Here is a 22047-nt window from a genome sequence, read left to right as displayed (position 1 = left end):
TGGAACTCAAACTCCCTAATGGTCTTAGAAACTCTATAATCCATCCTACTAATCCAGTTTTAATTATATCAATAAGTAGACAGGGTCTGGACTATTTTTCAAGACAGAGCATAATGTGTGAGTAATTCTTCACACTATTTCTTCCTTTTAAAAAAATCCTACAAGAACTTCTGGTACTTATTAGTATGAACAAATCAAACAAATCTTTTTTTTTTTTTTAATAACCAAGTATTCTTATAATAAGATTTAAAGGGATGGTCTGTGCCGGCTGGGGAAGCTGCAGATATGTCCTGGGAATTCCCCTGGCGATTCACAGTCAGCTAAGCCCCTGACTTCAGCCAAAGGCAGAGTCCAACCTCCCATGAAGAAAAAGAGGAGATTGGGCCCCTCTGCTTATCAGGATGAGGCACAGCAAAGCACCCCCAACCCGTGATACTGGCAAGAGATTAATCCATAAATCAGAAGCAGTTTTAATTTTTTAAAAATAATGAATGCAAGATCTACTTTTGGCAGACAAGCTGCCTCACCAGGAAATTATGGTGGAACTCATCAGTGGGGGCTCCCTGAGGGCCCCAGGGAGTCAGGGGACAGTGGTCAGCCGCTGTTGGGTCCTGATAGCACAGGCCACAATGAACTTCTGACCACTGTCCACTGCTTAGACAGGGTTGCCAGCAACTAAAATTAGGTTGGCTTCTATTCCAAGCCCAGGGCTCCGTCATGACTGACTTTCTTTTGTAAGAGTTGTGATGGTGGCTTGTTTGATTTAAAGAAAATCAATGAAGAGTTACATGAGAAGGAAGGAAACAGAAGATCAGGTATTCCCAGGTTAAGATAAAAGTCCAAATAAAGGGCACTGCACACACACGCTCTCACTCTCTCTTTCTTTTTCCTCAAAGCAAAGAGAATGAGAGGCCTTTGAGGTAAAGCAGAAACTGTTTTGTTGGAGGAGTAGCATTTTCTTCATCTTTAGAGAATAATCTGATAGGCCTAATCCAGTAAAAATGGCAGTTACACTCAACAGGATAACTGACTTGGGATATAATAGATGGAAAGATATGTGATCACAAAACTCGGCTTTGGGTCCTGGCCGGGACCGAGATCATTACACAACATGGACTTGCTTCTAACTTCTTCCCTCTCCTGGCAGTCATGGGGGTACACAGGACAAGAAAAGTACCGAAGCAGGCTGACCCTCTTTCCACCCTTTCAGGAAGGGAGACCATGCTGACCTTGGGCTCTGACCAGGTGAGACCACCCCACCCCCCAAATGCCACCCTGACTGCTTAGGTTAGTGTAATTGGAAAAGTTTTCATAGACAAGAAGATATTTCCCTTCACGCCCAGGCCCCCAAATCCCAAGCATTCCTAGAAGCCACTCACCCCACCCCGCTCCTCGTCCTCCATCAGGAACCAAAGTACTTCGATGAGTCTTCTCAAACCCCTATTGAGCGCGTGTTATTTATGCACTCAGTGCCTCTTCTTTTCAGGGTTTTGGTCCATAATAGTGCCGTCTGTGTTATTTATGACACAAGGAATAACTTAGACCACGTTAGGAACCTCCACATTATAGGGACTTTAGAGAGCTACATTTTTCTAGTTATGGTTAAACTACTGCAGTGATAAATCCAATCCTAAGAGCACAAGAGGGACTCCACAGGACAGGTGTTACCCATTAGTCACCATAAGGAAATTCAGGAACAAGCGCTGGCTCACGGATGCTTCAGTATCTCTTCCCAAGAGCCGCTGTGGGAATCTGAAATGGTGAAGGGCGGGGATGGGAGGGGGTCCAAAAGCCAGCCAGGAGAAAAGGTGGGTAAGGCTATGCTGGGAAGGAGGGGAAGTGATAGGAACAATGTCTGCATGCCATAGTGCAGGGGACAGAAAAGGGAGTGCAGAAGTATGTCTATTCCAAACCCTCAGCTCACACGAACTCTGTGAAGATCCCCCTGGGGTCTATGGACAAGTTTCTTCTGTGGACTGGAACTCCACAGTGAAATACCCAGAGAAGTGGCATTCCTAGAATGTGGGAGTCAGTCCTGGGGCATTTTCCTCTTGCTACCACTCAGTTTCTTCACCCATGAAAACCAAAGAACCATTTCTCTTTTCCTCCCTCGATGAGGACAACAGAAAATTTTTAACTCAGGAAGTATGTATGGAGTACCCATCAACCCTGTGGATGGTGTTAGGCATTGAGATAAAACATGGAAAAGATACATACAGGACAGTCATAATTTAGTGATGGAAGCAGACCCCCAAAAGAGATTATAACAAAATGTGAGGACTTTCATGACGGAAACATGTAAAGGGTGTTACATTTGAGTACAGATTGGAAGGTCCCTGAGAGACACACAGTGGTGAAGTGACAGAACCGGGACCAGGACCCTTGCTTCTGGTTTCCAGGTAGCTTCAACAACTTCCATGTGCCCCACTGTGTCCAAGAAGAGTGGATGTTGATGCCAATCAGAATCCGTGACTCACTGTATGAGAAGTCTCGTTTAGTTTAAGCAAATTCAGAGCACAGAGATTATTTGAATAAAAATAATTAAAACTCCCAACGAGTAAGTTTCAAATAACCATGGATACAAAGCACACACATGTTCAGAGAACACACACTCTCTGGGTTGACCTTCCCCAAGAAGACATGGTCCTCCATTCAGAGTGTGACACCCTCCTCTAAATCCTTCCACATCTCCAAAAAAAGACCTCAGTCCTTCCCAAATGGGCTCATTCCCCTTGTACATAGCCCTAGATGTTAGGATGTTCATCAGGGTGAAATTTCTAACCAACCAGAACTGAAACATTGCTAGAAATTCATTCATTCATTCTACAAATATTTATTAAACACCTACTCTATGCCATGCACTGTGCTAAGTCTAATAATTCAGTAAAAATGTTAACTGTATAGAGCAACTTCACCATAGAGTTCTTGCAGATAACACCTAGCTAGTCTCGCTCCAACCCAGTTGTCTTTGAAGACAGTAAGAATAAATCTCTTTTAGAAGATATGCTTTGATCATGAATCATTCCTCACTCAGCTAATAGCAGGATGCCTCATATTTACAGCAAAGAGCAAGGTGAACATGCACACTGCCTTCGTGGGGCATACAGTCTAGTCTAGACGGGGGACAGCCCAACCCAAAATTCAAGGATTATAATTGAAACTTTGTTGAGAGCTTGGGCAAGGGCAAGCCACCTCCTAAATGTCTGAACACGTGGACATATCTGATAGGGAAAGGAGATACGCTCTGCACAGCTGCTTCCTCCTCACTGACGCCTCTAAGGAATCCCCTGAACATTGCTCTCCTCTGCTCCTCCACAGCACTGCTTACCATTTGCCACTATCCATGCCTCTCCCCCTCTGCACCCTGGGAACACAGGCCATATCTAGTTTGTGTATCACCAAATTTTCATCCCCTGATATTATACAACATGCTATGAGGCACTTACTACTATCTCCATTTTACAGAAGATGAAACTGCAATTCTGTCACAGATACGGGTGATGAGTTAGCACTGAAAGTTGATCCAAATCCACCTGATACCAAAGCCTTGCTCTCAACCACTGTTCTGTCCCTTGACTCAACAGATGATTCACCCTCTCTAAGCGGATACATCTGTTATGAGATCAGTTACTGTGGTTGAGCCAACCAGAAATCTATTTCTTTCTCATGTGATAACCTAGGGTAGGTTCAGTGACTGCACATGTTTACTGGCATTTAGGGTCCTTCGCTCTTGATGCTCCGTCATCCTTAGTACATGGACTCCATCACATGAGCCACTATGGCCAACCCTGCCTCCATCTTCACCTTCACATCCAGGCAATAGGAAGGGAAGCAAGGGAAGTAGAGAATATAGCCCTTCCCTTTAAGGACAAGAGCTGAAAACTGTGTACATCGCTTCCATCCACATGTCACTGGCCAGATCTTAGTCACTTGGCCATGCCTGGCTGCAAGGAAAGCTGGGAAATGAGTACCAGGAAGTCAGGTACCAGCTAAAAATTCTGATTAAATGGAAAAGGCAGAATGGCTATCTCCAAAACATGGCTTCAGGAGTTACAAGTTTCCACTAAAAAGGCAGTGAGAGAAGTCACAGTGAAGGGGAGAAACAAAAGTTAAAAAGGAGGTGGCAGATACATCAGTGAGTATAGGTAAGCGCACCTCCTTCTCTACCGGGACTCTCGAACCACTTTTGTCTTCTAAGCTCCTTTCCTTGATGCTTTATTTCTGTAACAGGATTCCTGATTCTCATGAACGCTTAAATTGAAGGATATTATGGTTTCCTGTTCTATGGGCTCAATTTTCAAGAGTATACCTTCGAGTTTAGTGAATAAAGGAAGAACACTGACAGGAAATAGAGTCCACTTCTTGGGTGCAGAATAATCTTGGGAATTTTTATTTCTAATAAAAAGTGATGCTTGGGTCTGTCTCAGTCTTACAGGGAAAAAAAGTTGAAATTGGGCTTTTCCCCTAATATCTCCTCACAAGTGTACTAGATAATCTCTTTATACAATCTAGTACACACTGTTCTAGTACACAAATGTACTAGATTAATCTCTTTACCTTGTCACACATAGTCTTTAAAAAGTAAAATTAAAAAAAACAGAACTAGATGTCTTCAGTGTGTAGGTCATGATGTTTTAAAATACAATTTTTTGTAATTTCTTAGTTACACACAAAAAAGTTACCCATCTTTGAAACTGATTTATCATGTGGAAAGGGCTTAAAGAAAGTTGATATCACCTCTTTATAATAGCCAGGACATGGAAGCAACCTAGATGTCCGTCAGCAGATGAATGGATAAGAAAGCTGTGGTACATACACACAATGGAGTATTACTCAGGCATTAAAAAGAATACATTTGAATCAGTTCTAATGAGGTGGATGAAACTGGAGCCTATTATACAGAGTGAAGTAAGCCAGAAAGAAAAAACACCAATACAGTATACTAATGCATATATATGGAATTTAGAAAGATGGTAACAATAACCCTGTATATGGGACAGCAAAAGAGACACTGATGTATAGAATAGTCTTTGTGGGAGAGGGAGTGGGTGGGATGATTTGGGAGAATGGCATTGAAACATGTATAATATCATATATGAAACGAGTCGCCAGTACAGGTTCAATGCACGATACTGGATGCTTGGGGCTGGTGCACTGGGACAACCCAGAGGGATGGTACAGGGAGGGAGGAGGGAGGAGGGTTCAGGATGGGGAACACGTGTATACCTGTGGCGGATTCATGTTGATATATGGCAAAAACAAATACAGTATTGTAAAGTTAAAAAATAAAATAAATAAATAAATAAAAGAAAGTGGATATCAAACCTTGTAAAATTTTTTAAGTCTCAGGCATTCACAAAATAAAGGCAATTAAGAAATATAGAAAGTGTAACTAATGGGCTTGACTGAGGTGTATAATTATAAATAAACTCTAATTAATTATTTCCCATGTCTTGGTTATTATCCACAGGAACTCATTTAAGTGAACTCACAACTGATTTTTATAAGCAGAAAGAAAATACAGACCACTATAAAAGGCATGTAGTCCTGTTCCTTTGGCCATATTTGGTTGTTAAAATGATAAAGCTATATTGATGAGATGTTTTGGGATCCTGGGCATCTTGACTAATAAAGGATTAATGAAATATAGAGGACACGCCCTTTAGGTGGCATCCAATGAGCCGTACTCTCATATAATACCTTCCTTTTAAGTAGGCCTGGAAACTATGACCCCACTAACTAATATGGCAAGAGTAAGGGATTTGGCAGATGTAATTAAAATCTCTCAGCAGTTAAATAAGTTAATCCAAAGGAAGATTATCCTGGGTCCACTTGACCTAATCAGATGAGCCCTTTAAAAGGAGGTCTAGAGGACCTCCATAATACTTCCCTGATGGCTCAGATGGTAAACTGTCTTGTTTACAATGCGGGAGACCTGGGTTCAATCCTTGGGTTGCGAAGATCCTCTGGAGAAGGAAATGGCACCCCACTCCAGTACTCTTGCCTGGAAAATCCCATGGACAGAGGAGCGTGGTGGGCTACAGTCCATGGGGTCGCAAAGAGTCGGACACGACTGAGCGACTTCACTCATTCACTCACTCAGAGGATAGAAACTTCAGCAAAGTGTTTCACTCTCTCACCCTAAAGAAACAAACTGACATGAATTCTACAGATGCACAGAAACAAATTCAGCAAACAACCTGGGGGAGTTTGGACACAGATTCATCCCTTGTTGAGCCTCCACATAAGAACACAGCCCAGCCAATACTTTGATCTCAGCCTTGTTCCCTGAGCAGGGAACCCAGCTAAGCAGAGGCCCGACTCCTAACCTACAAGAACTGTAAGATAACAAATGAATATTGTTCTAAGCTACTACATTTGCAGTAATTTGTTATATGGCAAGAGAAAACTGATACACACGGCTGGCCCGCAACATGTGCCAACATGCCGAAGGAACAGAGAGGTGTACGATGCAAAGCAAACGTTTAATGCCTGTGCGTTGCCCACCCCCAGAGCTTTTGCTCTTTGACATTGTTCGCCTGCTACTATCCGGCCTTCAATCTCAAATTAGGTTTCTGACTATGATTCAATCTTTGGCTCCCTATGAGAAATCTTTTTTATATAATATTAATATATAAATAAATTTTCTCTTGAAGCAATGCAGTGTGGAACAGAACCTGCCAGGCTCTCTAACGTCCATCACAAAGAAAGATTACAGAAGGGAGGTGGGGGAGGCAGAGCTTTATCCTCCATGGGGAAGCAGAGAATTCATAGTGATCTTATTGCAGATGTAAAATTAGGTCAGGGGCTCTATAAACTGATTAAAGCTAATGCTTCACGCTTCCAAGGAAAACAGCCGATACAAAAGGGAATGAGCTCTGGCTGAGGATAAGAAGGAAGGAGGGCCCTCTATGATCACAGGCTGTCCAGCCATGGAGGATGCTTGGCCAAAATGAACATATAAGAAAGGAGCAACCAAAGAACAGCTGGGGAAACTTCTAAAACCAAAGAGACAGACTACATCCATATAAACCTAAAATCAGGATGGCAGTCAGTGCACCAGTAACTTGAATATCCCAAAGTTCAGGAAGTCTTAATCACCCTGCTTCTCCCCTAGGTTGATCCCTATCTATAGCCTAGCCCTCTGGGACCTTGGGTCTTGACACATGTTTCACAGGCAGCTGTGTTGGAATATTCTGTTCTGTGTACCCTAGAGTCAACATCTTGCTAGTTCAGGATAATTTCAATGCCTGGATCAGGAAGCACAAACAACAGTTTATCCCCAAGACTCTTCTTCAATCCCCATTTTTCTCCACAGCATTACCTCCAACTTTCTTTGTTTCATCCTCTTTCCTCTTCACTGATATTTCTTTCTCATGTTACTTTCCCAAAGTTACAGAAAATTTATCTTTATATCCTAGCTTGTTCCTCCTAACTTCTAGGAAGACATTTCTTACCTTTTTTTTTTAATCTTGTCCACATTCTTTAATTTATCTTATGGGTTCCCCAAACAACCCAGATCAGATCAGATCAGATCAGTCGCTCAGTCGTGTCCGACTCTGCGACCCCAGAATTGCAGCACGCCAGGCCTCTCTGTCCATCACCAACTCCCAGAGTTCACTAAGACTCATGTCCATCGAGTCAGTGATGCCATCCAGCCATCTCATCCTCTGTCGTCACTACTAAATGGTTAGAAAGATAGATTCTCTATAGCCAAAGAATAGTGGCAGCTTTTGCAATGCAGATGTGTCTGATTTGAATTGGTAACATTTTATTGAGTTACTAAAACATCTTGACCTTTCTGTTAAAAGTGTATATATATGTGTGTGTGTGTGTGTGTGTATGTGAATATATATATATAACAGCTTGGTAAAGAACATAGCTATTCTGATCCTAAATACTGATCTAATAACTCATGGAGAAAATTACCTAATTTACACACTTGATTTACACCACATAAGAGAAAAGAAGAGTTGGGTAAGGCTGAAGGTCACCTCTGTATGGCTATTGGGCCAAATGCCTCAATTTAGACTTGAAATCAAACATTGGGGAAGGCCACCTGGGGCCTGAATCACTTACATTTTCATTTCAGTCATGATTAGAGTCATTCAGTCCATTTTTAGTTCAAGGCCAGTTACCAGTAAACACTAAGTCTGGAAAACATTGTCTAAGTTATTTGGTCTATATAGAGTGGAAAAATAATAGGTCTACTATGAATTTCATGAAAAACAATGTGTTTAGTTTCGGTACAATTCTCTATGAAAGAAGTTCAATGTCAATTAAGGGTACTTAGTTTTCCTGCATGAGGATGAATATACAGAATGGTTTATGGTCACCAGCCCATTCTCTTAGCCACACCACTTGCTCTGACCAAGAAGGTCCCATAAAATTGGTTGCTGTGGCTGCACCCTATGGACAGTGCTTACAGTAAGGCCTTGAGTTATTCTAGGTCCATTTCAATATGGACAGGGTTTTCAGAAATTGGAGAGAAAAATAAAAATCAAAGCTCTGATCCATCTATTCCCTAGAGCAGAACTTCCTCACCAACAACATCATATGAATGAACTGGAGAGAAAGACTCCTCCAATCTCACACCCCTGAAAAAAATCCTTTATGGAAAAAAGCATTAGTTTTCAATGTCTCTCTAGTCCCCTACAGCAATAGCAGGAGTAAAATCTAGTTTTAAAAAATTAACTAAAGTCATGCAGAATAAACTTTTTCTTAACTGAGAAAACCAATGCCTCTCCTAAACAACTGGTTGGCTCTTATGTATAACCCTTACCTTGTATATGTTTTTATCTCAAAATTTCTTATTTCTCCTCCTAAAATACATGGCTTAGCTACTGCACCAGGGTAACTGCCTATGTATCACGATCATACGTCCTAGGATATGCCTGGTCTTTATGGGTGCCACCAAGCCCTCCTCCCCCAGGAATGAGGGGTGACATCCTTCTGACATCTGTGCCATATTTCCATCTTGTCAATATCATTCCTGCTTATTTAGTCAAGAGTGGACCTTAACTTAGCAAAACCAATGGAAATGAAGCAGAAACTGAGTGAGAAACTGACATGATTCAAAAAGAGCTTGAACATGAGGTAAACTTAAGCTTTCAAAAAGATACATTTGGTGGGAAAAACGGGAAATTGAGTGAACTCAGGCTGCATAAAAGGGTAAACAGAAATGGAATATGCAGGCAGGGTGTCCAAAGCATGTGTCACTCAAGAGAGGATTGCAGATCAGAGGGACATGGGTCCCCAGACTTGCCTCCTCCATTTTACATCATCCTCAGGTTAGCTGGCAGCAGGGAAAGCTCATGGGAAATGGTTTGACCTAAGAAAGGTGATTTAATTCCAAGTCAATTCATAATTATCTCAGACAGAGGCACACGATGTTAAGCATATCATGCTACTTGTCAATAATAATAATAATAGTAATGCTTTGCTAAGAATATCTTCATCCTTGGTGGAAGGAAGGAACTTTTTTAATTTTTAATTTTTTTAAGTCTTTTGGCCACACCCCGTGGCATGTAGGATCTTAGATCCTCGACCAGGGATCTAACTCACATCCTCTGCTTTGGAAACGAGGAATCTTAACCACTGGATTGCCATGGAAGTCCCCCAAATGGATCTTTTTACAAGATAAAGTTATTTGAGCTTCAAGAAAAGTAATGAAGATGGACAGAAGGTACTAGAAGCAGCATTTTCTAGAGTATAGAGCACTAGGCTGAGAATCATAAAATCTGGACATCATCTCTACTTTTTTATTTGGTTCACAGAATTTTTTTAAGACCAAGAAAGAATAAGCATTTGAGACATATTCTTATTCTTTCTTTCCCAAAATGGAAAAAGAGAGACATAATAGATGATGATGTAGGTTTGTTTCCTTAGAATATCTTCCAAGGCAATGGAGAAAAATACATGTTTCCAAGACCATCACCAGACTTCCTATGGATCTCCCAATATACTCTCCCCCTACTTCTTCAGATTGACTTGATAATTCTTGATCTGAGTCCTAGATCTGCCACTTATGAGTTATGTGATCTTGGACCAGTGACTTAACCTCTGTAAGCCATGTATTCTCAGTTAGCTAACAGTACCCACGTGTACCAGTCAGAACCCCATCAGGAAGCAGATGGCACACTCAAAATGAGTAATCAAGGAGAGTTTAATAAAGAGACTGATTATAAACTTGAGAGCAGGGTTTTGGAAAACAGGAATTAGCACCACTACCTTAATACTAGCAACAGCAGGGAGCCACTACGACCCCTAGACATGAAGGGGAACAGAGAGGGAGTAATTCCTACATCCTAGGAAGAGCAGCTGCATGAGGAATATGCCAGAGATGATCTGGTGTCTTTAGTAAAAGGGGTACAACCAACTCTTGGCCACTTCTGTGGAATAAATACTCCAACCACGCCTTCCTCCATCTTTCCAATCTCTTGATTTGGAGTTGCCAGATTCAACTGAGAATCACAAAGCAATGGATCCCACTGATAGGATCCAAACCTGTAGGTGTCCTGGGGCACAAAGAACAGTGAGGAAGGAAGGGGAGTGGATATGGAAGGAAGGACAGAGGGAAAATATTCAGGAGACACCTCACAAATGTCCCGAGCCCAACCCTTCTGATGGTCCTCCAGTGTATCATCCTTCAAAGTCAAGCTATACCTGAAATCCCATCTTCTATTTCAAGCTTCCAACAGGAAGAGAGATCACCTTAATCCCTCCTGAGATCCACGTTCAAAACAATCTCTCTGCAGTTTGCACATAACCATGTGCTTGTCTATGTTAACACACACCTGTTGATGATTGATGATCTTTATTCCTACCTATTCAGAAAACTAAGATCATGGCACCTGGTCCCATCACTTCATGGGAAATATATGGGGAAACAATGGAAACAGTGTTAGACTTTATTTTTTGGGCTCCAAAATCACTGCAGATGGTGACTGCAGCCATGAAATTAAAAGACACTTACTCCTTGGAAGGAAAGTTATGACCAACCTAGATAGCATATTGAAAAGCAGAGACATTACTTTGCCAACAAAGGTCTGTCTAGTCAAGGCTATGGTTTTTCCAGTGGTCATGTATGGATGTGAGAGTTGGACTGTGAAGAAAGCTGAGTGCAGAAGAATTGATGCTTTTGAACTGTGGTGTTAGAGAAGACTCTTGAGAGTCCCTTGGATTGCAAGGAGATCCAACCAGTCCATTCTGAAGGAGATCAGCCCTGGGATTTCTTTGGAAGGAGTGATGCTAAAGCTGAAACTCCAGTACTTTGGCCACCTCATGCGAAGAGTTGACTCATTGGAAAAGACTCTGATGCTGGGAGGGATTGGGGGCAGGAGGAGAAGGGGACGACAGAGAATGAGATGGCTGGATGGCATCACTGACTCGATGGACGTGAGTCTCAGTGAACTGCGGGAGTTGGTGATGGACAGGGAGGCCTGGCGTGCTGCGATTCATGGGGTCGCAAAGAGTCAGACATGACTGAGCGACTGAACTGAACTGAACTGATGCTATGTACATGGTATAGAATCATGGAACTTTAGAAATAGAATAAAGGTAATAGATTAAATTAGGGATATCAGCTACCCTTCCACTCTATGAATTTTATCAGGCTTGGATTTAACCATCTGTGCCAACTTTAAGTGACTGGTTGTGACTATCTGGAGCATTACGCTGGGAGAACAGAAAGCTGGGCCCACACACAATAGGAAACATGTTTCTTGCAGCGGACTGATAGGGAAAGTGACAGCATACGCACATAAAACTACTTCATCTTGTCAAACACAGACACAGGATGCCTAGTTAAATTTGAATTTCAGACAAACAGTGTATAATTTTTAGTACAAATATATTTCATGCCATGTTTGGGGCATATACTAAAAAATTATTTGTTGTTTGTCTGAAATTCAAATTAAACTGAGCACCCTGTACGTTTATTTGTTCAATCTAACAAACCCATCCTTGACCCTGAATGAAATGCTCAGCCAAATTTGCCACTTCATACATGGGGCATCTGAGGCCCGGAGATATCAATAAATCTGCCAGTGTTATATAGCTGGTTAGAATAAAATCACAACCAGAAGTAAAGGTTCTGGTGTCTCATGCTGTTCCCCATTGTCTTAGATCAAAACTTCCTGAGCATTTAGGTAAATCTGTAAGCCACCTAGCAAACCATCCCAAGCCACAAGGCCCCTAATGAGCTCTTTTAGATTGATTGAAAACATAACCTGGGAAATGTCATAATGACATTTCATAATAGTGTTATGTTAGTTTGTAATGTACAGTATATTACAAAAATTCATCAAATGCTTACAGAATTAATAGTACCATGCTACCATTCTTATTCAAATTTTAATGGGCATGAACATCTATATTTATACTCAGGACTTCCAGATCAGGCAGCTATTTGGTTTCCTATAAAGACAGAAAAGCAGTGACAATCTAGAAACCTATCACAGCTAAACAGTGACTTAAAATGTGAAATGAGAATTTCTACCTTTTCAATCACTGAAACTGCTTCTAAAGCTAAAATGTATTTAAAGGGACAAATGTTTTGCCAGACACTTTCTGACATATGAAGAAGCCAGTTATCCTACGGACATGCCCAGCATCAAGGACACGGAAGAACACCAAGGTCACTGCCTGTGACCTCTCTGCCTCTCAGTCACTCCTTCTCAACCCATGTATTTAGTTGCAGTAGTCAACAGAAGTCTCTCAGTACACAGCAAGAGCTCCAAAGGAAAAAGATGGCTTAGCTATGTGAAGTTAGACAGTAGTTCCATCATACTGTTCACAAGAATCGTGTAAGCAGGTGTTATGATGTATCACCACCTGTGGTAGGCGGTCCCGGAATGGTTCTCAGAATTATGTCCAGACCCTAATCCCTGGAATTTGTGAATATGTTATGTTACTTAGGATAAGAGAATTAAAGTTGTAGAAAGAACTAAGATAGCTAACCACATGACTTTATGATAGACAGATCATCTGGATTTCTGAGGTGGTCCTAACATAATCACAAGAGCCCTTAAAAGTGGAAGAGGGAGGCTAAAGTATCAGAGTCAGAGAGAGACAAAGTTAGAAGGACTCCATCAACCATTGCTGGCTTTGAAAATGGTTGGGCACCATGAACAGATGAATGTGGGTAGCTGCTAGAAACTGGAAAAGACAAGAAAACAGATTCTACCCTAGAGCTTCCAGAAATGAATGACTTTAGTGCACTGAGACCTATTTAGGGGGTTTCCCAAGTGGCTCAGCAGTAAAGAATCCACCTGCCAATGCAGGAGACACAGGTTTGATCCCTGGGTCGGGAAAGAACCCCTGAAGTAAGAAATGAAAACTCACTCCTGTATTCAAGCCTGGGAAATTTCATGGATAGAGGAGCCTGGTGGTCTACAGTTCACAGGGTTGCAAAAAGTCAGACATGACTAAGAGCACACACACACACACACACAGAAACACAAGACCTATTTTCAAATTTTGATCTCCAGAATTACAATAAATTTGTGTTGCTTTAAGTCACTTTGTTTGTGGTAATTTGCTACAGCACCATAGAAAATTAAAACCTTTGTGAATTATCAACAATTAGGTAGTAATACCACTCCAGTACTCTTGCCTGGAAAATCCCATGGATGGAGGATCCTGGAAGGCTGCAGTCCAAGGGGTCGCTGAGGGTCAGACATGACTGAGCGACTTCACTTTCACTTTTCACTTTCATGCATTGGAGAAGGAAATGGCAACCCACTCCAGTGTTATTGCCTGGAGAATCCCAGGGATGGGGGAGCCTCGTGGGCTGCCGTCTATGGGGTCACACAGAGTCGGACACGACTGAAGTGACTTAGCAGCAGCAGCAGGTAGTAATACACTGATACTTATCAGTATCAAATGAAATATTTAGATAACAATGTCACTCTCAAACATATGAGTTATAAAAAGTAACTATGATATTGAGATGAGCAATGAAAATAAACAAGAATATAACACTGCTATCTGGAATTAATCCAATTGGAAAAGCAAATAACAACGCATGGTTACGAAACACACAGGCTATCGATCAGCCCAAATCTTGTAATTGTCAAGAACAGGGTAAAAGAACAAAACTGCAGAACTGAATGGGGCCGTGCTGAAGAGACTCTTGCTAACTAGTGCTGAAATGGAAACCATCAAAGATAAGGCTGCATGAGAATATAGCAAACAACAAATGGAAAGTCCCCTTGTGATGATGAATCAGAGGGTGGAGATTGGCCCTGGAAAGATGAAAGACACTGGACAAAGGAAGAGCCAGCAGAGTCTGTGAATAGAGACTGGGAGGATTTGCAAATGCTTCATGGGCAGCAAAGGCATCTGATTACAGCAATGGTGGCATTTAGCTGCATTGACCTCATACGAGAACTCAACTTCCCAAAGACAGATGGCTCTGCAAAGGCAAGTCACCTCAATGGCAGGGCCTTGGTAGCTAGAGGAAACCTTAGTACAGTTTATACAGCAGACACATCACCGTGTAGTGGCAGCAACAATGAGAATAATGGGATCAAAATCATTTCCACAGCATACCCATGAGAAAATGAATAGGGTGGGGATGTACGTCTCCCAGGGAAAGCCACAAGAATGAGAAAACCTCAAAGTTCAGCAAGTATCAGGTTCACGCAATACAAGAATACCCAGAGCAACAATTGATCAAAACTAATTCCACAATTAAGTGATTTAGAGAATTAATCCACTTGTTCTAATCAATCAGGTGAAGAGACGTGCCTGAAAGAATTGACAGATATGCAGACAGACATACATACACAAACATTCAAATGAACATGAAGTAGATACTGAGAACCATTTACAAGCCAGATTTAGAAAAATCAAAAGTGTTTTAGAAAAACCAAAATGCAGTTAACAAATATTTGCTGAATAAATGAATCTCCAAGTGTCAGAACAATGCCTTCAACATGAAGAGGTGTGGTAAAATTTAGGGGTCACAATTTTGAGGGAAAAATGCTCATCAGGAACATAAACTCCTGTAGTAAGAACTCCAGGAAGTTAGTGGCTGCAATAACAAAAAGGGGGGTTTACTCTGGATACAATAAGCTCACATTCTCACACAGAGCAATGGGAGAGTGTGGAGTTGGAAACCATTATAATTTAGTTCACAATAGAAAAATCTGAAATTCAGCCCCGTCACTTCCTAGCTGTATGATTCTTGGTGAGATAGTTGAGTCCATGTTTCCTCTTTTGTGAAAGGGAGATAGTATAATAATGATGTAAAACTCTCTGCAAGTGAGGTGATAATAATCATATTATTACTTCACCACAAGACACAATTACAGCTACCAAGATTTTAAAGCCACGTAACGTAGATCACTCTGGGTTTCAAGTGGGATAATTCTCAACTACAAATATGTATCTAATAATATGTTTGAAAACAACCGGAAGATGAACATTTGGCTCAAGTCATAATAGCAAGCCAGAAAACCTTTGCGCAGCTATTATCTTGTATACAACTCTTCTCTCTCCTCTCAGCTAAGAAACAAAATCTTCCCCCAAAATCAGTTCACGTAAATTCTCTTGGGGACTGTTAATTCATCCATTTACTTCCACTTTGGTTTAAGCTGGATGATTTTAGTAAGTAACTAAGACAACCTTAACTTTAGTAAAGTAATGCTCAAAATTCTCCAAGCTAGGCTTCAGCAATACTTGAACCATGAACTTCCAGATGTTCAAGCTGGTTTTACAAAAGGCGAGGAAACAGAGATCAAATTGCCAACATCCACTGGATCACTGAAAAAGCAAGAAATTTCCAGAAAAATATCTATTTCTGCTTTATTGACTATGCCAAAGCCTTTGACTGTGTGGATCACAATAAACTGTGGAAAATTCTGAAAGAGATGGGAATACCAGACCACCTGATCTGCCTCTTGAGAAACCTATATGCAGGTTAGGAAGCAACAGTTAGAACTGGCCATGGAACAACAGACTGGTTCCAAATAGGAAAAGGAGCACATCAAGGCTGTATATTGTCACTGTGCTTATTTAACTTATATGCAGAGTACATCATGAGACACGCTGGGCTGGAAGAAGCACAAGTTGGAATCAAGATTTCTGGGAGAATATCAATAACCTCAGATATGCAGATGACACCAGCCTTATGGCAGAAAGTGAAGAAGAACTAAAAAGCCTCTTGATGAAAGTGAAAGAGGAGAGTGAAAAAGTTGGCTTAAAGCTCAACATTCAGAAAACTAAGATCATGGCATCTGGTCCCATCACTTCATGGCAAATAGATGGGAAAACAGTGGAAACAGTGTCAGACTTTATTTTTTTGGACCCTAAAATCAGTGCAGATGGTGACTGCAGCCATGAAATTAAAAGACACTTACTCCTTGGAAGGAAAGTTATGACCAACCTAGATAGCATATTGAAAGGCAGAGACATTACTTTGCCAACAAAGGTCTGTCTAGTCAAGGCTATGGTTTTTCCAGTGGTCATGTATGGATGTGAGAGTTGGACTGTGAAGAAAGCTGAGCGCCAAAGAATTGATGCTTTTGAACTGTGGTGTTGGAGAAGATTCTTGAGAGTCCCTTGGATTGCAAGGAGATCCAGCCAGTCCATTCTAAAGGAGATCAGTCCTGGGTGATCATCGGAAGGACCGATGCTGAAGCTGAAACTCCCAATACTTTGGCCACCTCATGCGAAGAATGGACTCATTGGAAAAGACCCTGATGCTGGGAGGGATTGGGGGCAGGAGGAGAAGGGGACGACAGAGGATGAGATGGCTGGATGGCATCACCGACTCGATGGACATGAGTTTGGGTAAACTCCAGGAGCTGGTGATGGACAGGGAGGCCTGGTGTGCTGCAATTCATAGGGTCGCAAAGAGTCAGACTGAGCGACTGAACTGAACTAACTTTTTTTGGCCTGCCACAATCTAGTACAACTCTACCTTTCCAATCGTATTTACTACTCTTTCATTTCCTTATCCTTAAGGTTCATCCAATTGTAATTACTTTGTGTTTCCAGTATGGTTCCTTGAGAATTCGCATCTTTATGCTGACAGGATTCTTTTCCCTGCAATGGAAACTCCCCACCTCCTCTGGCTCCCCCACCTTACCAAATGCTGCTGCTGCTAAGTCGCTTACCATCCTTCAAAGTACAGTTCCGATGCCACCTCCTTCTCCACGCTCTGACACCCTCAGTGGGTTTGCCTTGGGAACCCCCTGAGGTAGACACATTCTGCTTTGGAGGTGATCATTCTTGAAGCTAGAATCTGTGCATGATTCATATTTTAACTCCTCCTCCAACATAGCTGCTAAATCTAACACAGTGCCCCTGCAGGTTACCATAGCGGACAAAAATTATTTACTGGATGGGTGAATGTGTAATTTTCTCCCATTGCATGGCAGGACACTATAATGCAGTAGATAAATGTCTGGGAATCAGAAGTCTGGTTTGGTCCCTAACTAGCTATGTGACCTTGATATCAAGGTCACTTGATATCAAATAACTGGACATTGCTGAGCTTTGTTGTGTCATTGTGAAAAATTTAAGATGATATAATTTCTAAAGCTTCTTAGAACTCAAATGTTTGAAGCACTAAGAGATTGGGATGATGAAGCCTCATGATGGTAAGATCAAAAAGAAGATCAATTCATAGAGTCTTCAGGAAAAAAGTGAGGGTGAATTCAAGCATTTTGAGGATTATTACTGATGAAGTCACATCCCTGCTTTCTCTACCTGGATCAGGCTAGGCCAGGATTAATCTTGGAAGGTTACACAGGTCCTACCCTCTAAGTAAGAGACCTTAGGGATGCTGCCACAATAGCCTGGCATCGTGGTCCCTCTCAGCCTCAGTCCCCACAGCAGAGTTGGTCAGAGGGACCAAGAATCCAGATCAGCAGGGTATGGGCAAATGAGGTCGCACTGCACAAAACATCAAACTTGGGCCTATTTTAAGTAGGGAATTTGCCCAGCTGCCTTGCTTAGGCAGGTCTGGAGAAATACTGTGAGGAACTTTTACCTTTCTCTGAGGCCTCCTGCATGGGCCACAGCCAAAGGCAGATTTCCGGACCTATCAGACCAATTATTTCACAAGTCCTTAGTCTACTGTTGCTTTTATTTCCATTACTATCTCATTCAATCAGCTCCTGAGTGCAGTGACAGGACTTGGCCTCCTTCTTTTGAGAGCTCTGTCCCTGTCCAGTCCTCTTGGCCTAGGAGAATTTGTTGTGTTTTACTAATGGCTGAAATATGTTTTCTTTCTTAGATTTAGCCATGGCTCCTGGTCCGGCCACCTGAGAAGATAGTAACTTTCTCTCATTTATACGGTTACCCTGAAGGTATTTATAGACTGTGGTCACTTCCCTCATAGACGCCTTTCTTTGGGGAAAATATAAATTACTCCTTCAGTCAGACCACTCACGTTTGCTCTTCCAACATTCGTATCATTTTTGTGGTCTTTCTTTTATTTCCTCTACATTTTATTTTCTTCTTAAATTGTGGGGATGTAAACCAGAGCTAGCTTTCCAGATGTGGTTAGAATCTTTTTTGGATGAGGTAGAATAACACAGTTCTCCACCTCTCGCCCCTGGCCATATACTGTGTGTTTGAAAGTGGAATCCCTGCTGCCATGGTATTTCTGAGTGACCCCTATTTAGTTGGTCATCAACTCTTCCCCTCAGGTATTTTTCAGATTCACCAGCTCTGCAATTACCAAATCTCATTTTCATTTGCATCTTGGCTATCTGATCATGGAACTTTGTATTTATTACATCCCTTTCTGATCGTGGAACTTTGTATTTATTACAAGCGTCTCCCATTTTTCACTGGTAGTTCCTGTTTCTAATTGGTGGAGCTCACCTGGCATTTAGGTTCTAACCTTATGTGATGTGTGTATGTTTCTAAGCTATCTAGGCTAATCTTTAAAAAATCTATTATTGCTAAATGTCAGACACTGTTCTCAGAAAGTTCCTGCTTTTGGAAGATTTCAATATCTTGAAAAACATGTTTCATTTTATATCCGGCACTACCTGTGCAGATACCAGAGCATTTTTTCCTAAAACCAGAAGCACTTGGTATTCGTCTCAGCTCTTGCATCTGGCTGTATCATGTTATTCCAGAAAAAGAATTCTGGGTCCCTAGACCTATACTGATGATCTATGTGCTAACCATTAGCCACATGAGGCTATTTAATTACATTAAACAAATAAATTTATTGAAATAAAATTAAGTAAAATCAAATAACATTTAAACGTTGGTTTCTAAGTTTCACTAGCTAAATTTCAAGAGCTCAGTGGCTCAGTTCAGTCTCTCAGTTATGTCTGACTCTTTGTGATCCCATGGACTGCAGTATGTGAAGCTTCCCTGCCCATCACCAACTCCCAGAGCTTACTCAAACTCATGTCCATTGAGTCGGTGATGCTATCCAACCGTCTCATCTTCTGTCATCCTCTTCTCCTCCTGCCTTTAATCATTCCCAGCATGGGGGTCTTTTCAAATGAGTCAGTTCTTTGCATCAGGTGGCCAAAGTATTGGAGTTTCAGCTTTAGCATCAGTCCTTCCAGTGAATATTCAGGACAGATTTCCTTTAGGATGGACTGGTTGGATCTCCTTGCAGTCCAAGGGACTCTCAAGAGTCTATTCCAACACCACGGTTCAAAAACATCAGTTCTTCTGCACTCAGCTTTCTTTATGGTCCAACTCTCACAACCACATATGACTACTGGAAAAAGCATAGCTTCAACTAGATGGACCTTTATTGGTAAAGTAATATCTCTGCTTTTTAATATGCTGTCTAGGTTGGTCATAGCTTTTCTTCCAAGGAGCAAGCATCTTTTAATTTCATGGTCGCAGTCACCATCTGCAGTGACTTTGGAGCCCAAGAAAATAAAGTCTGTCACTGTTTCCATTGTTTCCCCATCTATTTGCCATGAAGCGATGGGACCAGATGCCATGATCTTAGTTTTCTGAATGTTGAGTTTTAAGCCAACATTTTAGTGGCAGCTGCATGGCACTGGAGTGACTTTGAGGAGATACCCCACATCCAAGGGCAAAGGAGAAGCCTCAGCAAGATGGTAGGAGGGGTGAAATTGCATTTAGAATCAAACCCCATACCCACCAGAGACACTTAGAGGACTCAAACAAATCTTTTGTGCACCAGGACCCAGAGACCCCACAGAGACTGAGCCAGAATGGTGTTTGAGTGTCTCCTGCAGAGATATGGGTCAGCAGTGGACTGCTGAAGGGGCTGGGGCTCTGGGTGCAGTAGGCCTGGGTATGGCATAAGCCCTCTTGGAGGAGGTCGCCATTAACCCCACCATAGAGCTGCCAGAAGTTTCACAGACTCTTGGAGGGCACAAACAAAGCCTTGTGTGCACCAGGACCCAGGAGAAAGGAGCAGTGACTCCACAAGAGACTGACCCAGACTTGCCCATGAGTGTCCAGGAGTCTCCAGCAGAGGCGTGGGTCAGCGGTGGCCTGCTGCAGGGTTGGAGGCACTGTGTGTAGCAGTGGGTGCATGGAACCTTTTGAAGCAGGTCGCCATTATCTTCATTACCTCCACCATAGTTTGGCCTCAGGTAAAATAACAGGTAGGGAACACAGCCCCACCCATCAATAGAAAGGAGATACCCCTTGTCCAAGGTAAGGAGCAATGGCTGTGCTTTGCTGGAGCAGCCGTGAAGAGATACCCCACGTCCAAGGTAAGAGAAACCCAAGTAAGACGGTAGGTGTTGCAAGAGGGCATCAGAGGGCAAACACACTGAAACCATACTCACAGAAAACTAGTCAATCTAATCATACTAGGACCACAGCCTTGTCTAACTCAGTGAAACTAAGCCATGCCCATGGGGCAACCCAAGATGGGCAGGTCGTGGTGGAGAGATCTGACAGAATGTGGTCCACTGGAGAAGGGAATGGTAAACCACTTCAGTATTCTTGCCTTGAAAACCCCATGAACAGTATGAAAAGGCAAAATGATAGGAAACTGAAAGAGAAACTCCCCAGGTCAGTAGGTGCCCAATATGCTACTGGAGATCAGTGGAGAAATAACTCCAGAAAGAATGAAGGGATGGAGCCAAAGCAAAAAGAATACCCAGCTGTGGATGTGACTGGTGATAGAAGCAAGGTCCAATGCTGTAAAGAGCAATATTGCATAGGAACCTGGAATGTCAGGTCCATGAACCAAGGCAAATTGGAAGTGGTCAAACAAGAGATGGCAAGAGTGAATGTCGACATTCTAGGAATCAGCGAACTGAAATGGACTGGAATGGGTGAATTTAACTCAGATGACCATTATATCTACTACTGCGGGCAGGAATCCCTCAGAAGAAATGGAGTAGCCATCATGGTCAACAAAAGAGTCTGAAATGCAGTACTTGGATGCAATCTCAAAAACGACAGAATAATCTCTGTTCGTTTCCAAGGTAAACCATTCAATATCACGGTAATCCAAGTCTATGCCCCAACCAGTAATGCTGAAGAAGCTGAAGTTGAACGCTTCTATGAAGACCTACAAGACCTTTTAGAACTAACACCCAAAAAAGATGTCCTTTTCATTATAGGAGACTAGAATGCAAAAGTAGGAAGTCAAGAAACACCTGGAGTAACAGGCAAATTTGGCCTTGGAATATGGAATGAAGCAGGGCAAAGACTAATAGAGTTTTGCCAAGAAAATGCTCTGGTCATAACAAACACCCTCTTCCAACAACACAAGAGAAGACTCTATACATGGACATCACCAGATGGTCAACACCAAAATCAGATTGATTATATTCTTTGCAGCCAAAGATGGAGAAGCTCTATACAGTCAGCAAAAACAAGACCAGGAGCTGACTGTGGCTCAGACCATGAACTCCTTATTGCCAAATTCAGACTTAAATTGAAGAAAGTAGGGAAAACCACTAGACCATTCAGGTATGACCTAAATCAAATCCCTTATGATTATACAGTGGAAGTGAGAAATAGATTTAAGGGCCTAGATCTGATAGATAGAGTGCCTGATGAACTATGGAATGAGGTTCATTACATTGTACAGGAGACAGGGATCAAGACCATCCCCATGGAAAA

The 22047-nt window shown here is 42.0% G+C and overlaps 1 pseudogene; it reads left to right on the top strand.

Moving 5' to 3' along the window:
• Positions 1-1149: 1149 nt before the first annotated feature.
• LOC132342894 (craniofacial development protein 2-like) lies at positions 1150-21889 on the top strand (annotated as a pseudogene).
• Positions 21890-22047: the final 158 nt, after the last annotated feature.

This window comes from Bos taurus, chromosome 18 (genome assembly GCF_002263795.3).
Source record: "Bos taurus isolate L1 Dominette 01449 registration number 42190680 breed Hereford chromosome 18, ARS-UCD2.0, whole genome shotgun sequence".
In the NCBI taxonomy this organism is placed as follows: Eukaryota; Metazoa; Chordata; class Mammalia; order Artiodactyla; family Bovidae; genus Bos; species Bos taurus.
The sequence above is the reverse complement of the archived record's forward strand: the minus strand, read 5'-3'. Positions and strand labels throughout refer to the sequence as shown.